Source organism: Tenebrio molitor, chromosome 4 (genome assembly GCF_963966145.1).
Source record: "Tenebrio molitor chromosome 4, icTenMoli1.1, whole genome shotgun sequence".
Taxonomy (NCBI): domain Eukaryota; kingdom Metazoa; phylum Arthropoda; class Insecta; order Coleoptera; family Tenebrionidae; genus Tenebrio; species Tenebrio molitor.
In genome coordinates, this window is record NC_091049.1 from 15,616,853 (window position 1) to 15,619,373 (window position 2,521).

Consider the following 2,521-nt stretch of genomic DNA (forward strand, 5'->3'; position numbering starts at 1 on the left):
AGCTGGACGGATTTCTAAGAGGGGTAGGAAAAATTAAGCCTACACTACGAACGGAAGAGGTAAGTAGTAAATTTTAATGTTACTATTTATAATGCAACTTTTACTAAACATTTAACTACTAGCGTTGCACTTCTCAGGCAACACAAGAACTATTTTTAGTAAGTAATTTTATTTTGATTCAATTTGTTAATAGGTTTGTATGTCCAAAAACTATAAATTAGATTCACAAAACCAACAACCTTTATTGAAATTTGTTTATTTGTTAATTATTATAGGTACATATATGTATAGAAGAACTAATTTAACAATATTTGTCTTGCCATTCAATTTTCCCAGATGTGTTAAAATATTCTGCAAATTTATCGCGGATTGTTTTTGCTTCCATTGAAGGTTTTCTAGCAATTCTGGTAAGTGGTAGAAAAGATGACATTTCTGTTTGGTCTTCTCGCCAGGAGCCAGGAATTGCTCGACCCTCTATTTCAACATCAAGTGTACCTTGGGGGGTGTAACGAGTTGATGACGTTTTACTTCTTCGCAAAAAGTTGTGTAAAAGAATACAGGTCATTGTAATAATAGACACTTTGTTGGGCTGTAGTAACATTGGTTTCCTAAACACGCGAAAAACTGAAGCTAGAATACCAAATGCATTTTCCACAATGCGACGAGCCTATAATTAAAAATACGTTGTGTACTTCCTTTGGAGTGAACTCCTGGATAGGGCTTCATGATATTTCGGCGAAGCGGAAAAGCGTCATCTGCAACGAATAGGAAAGGTAGAAGTGTCCGCTCGTGATCTATTATTAAAGGTGCGTCCAGTGGAATTTCGAGATGTTCTCGTTCCAGTTTGTCATACAAAACCGTGTGTTTGAACACTCCACCATCGCTAATTCTGCCTTGACATCCAACTTCGGCATATATAAAACAGTAATTACTCGTAGCATCAACAGCCGCCATGAGAACGACGCTAAACGAAGTTTTATAATTATAATATTCCGAACCACTATTGAATGGTGATTGAATTACTATATGTTTCCCATCTAGAGCACCCAGACAATGAGGAAAGTTCCACAATTCTTCGAATCCCTTTGCTATTGTCAACCATTCTTGTAAAGTTTTTGGAAGCTGGAACAATAAATAATAATAAATTGTAGTGATCACAAAAGTAACTTTGTATATTCCACACAAACATATTTACATATTAACATATTAACATATTTTTTTACTTTTTTGTACCTTCGTTGATGAATAAAAAACACAAACTCTGTTATTTATTGTAGTATTACTAATATGTTACTTATTTACCTTTATTTCGTCCTTTAACACAGAGATGAGAGCGTTGCAGACTTCCGGCACAATATTTGATATCACCTGAGGAGAGATTTTGAAAAGATATCCAAGGCTTTGAAAACTATCCCCCGTTGCTAAAAATCTCAAAGTAACGGCGAATCGTTCCTCAGCAGAAATAGCTTTTCTTAGAACAGTATCCTTTTTTGTAATCTGCAGTTTAATTTTATTTAATAAGTAATCGAAATCTTCTGTCGACATTCGGGAGAAGTTTTCAAATTTTCCCGAAGGTTCCTTACGGAGATCGCCTAAAAGATCAGAACCATTATACCTAAAAAGAAAACATATACCTTTTAAGACATGGATTAATAGCCTGGATGTAAGAAATAAATCTTAACATGCATTTTGTAATACCCACCTCAATCTACTTTTGTTAACAGAAATCATCCTCCATATCCACGTGATGATCCACCAACAAACCCCTTAATTATAGTCTGCCTAAATAATAATTATTATAAACTCAGAATGGGGCAGTATGTGCGATGCACTGAACACTTTTATCTTCTATCTCTATACTACGTAGATACATGCGGTGTTTTCCAGCACGCACGGCACACCACATGAGTGCGTTTTAATCACACATGGTGTGTATGGAGCATTCGGTGTATGTTCGCATCAAGGTCAACAATGCCAAATATCAACACATGCCGCAGATTCGCGAACATGCGCATATGTATCCGCATAGTGTGGAGCCGGCTTTAGACGAGTCCTCAACCGTTTGAAGATCATGTCTTCCGCCGTTCCTTCAAATTCTGCTAAAATTGCGCGTATGCTCTCAAGGGTGTCCTCTATGGCTTGGACCTCGGTATCGTGGTCATACTCTGCGTCATGAAGTGACAGAAAGTATTCCTCCGGCCGACCTAGTTCATACGTCAGCTCATCCGCTAGTAAATGCTTGACCTTGAAATGTTCGTCCATTTTGACGAAGACTCACCGCGATTTCACGGGTCGGTAACGCAATAAAAAAACGCCGGTCAAAACACTACAAAAACAGCACGCAACACGATAGTCGATTCCGAGAAAAGGTTTTTGTCGTCGAGGATACAAGATAAGACCGCTACTCAAACAGTAAATTCGCCGCTAAATTTCTGCTTCTCATTCACACACAATGAAAAAATGAAAACTATAAATGAACCTGTTCCAACTCCCTTTGCTCCGATTCGAAAATTGAAAAAAG

At 37.4% G+C, this 2,521-nt stretch overlaps 1 pseudogene; it reads right to left on the reverse strand.

Moving 5' to 3' along the window:
- Positions 1-239: 239 nt before the first annotated feature.
- On the reverse strand, positions 240-1,205 carry LOC138128155 (uncharacterized; annotated as a pseudogene).
- Between the last annotated feature and the right edge of the window lie 1,316 nt (positions 1,206-2,521).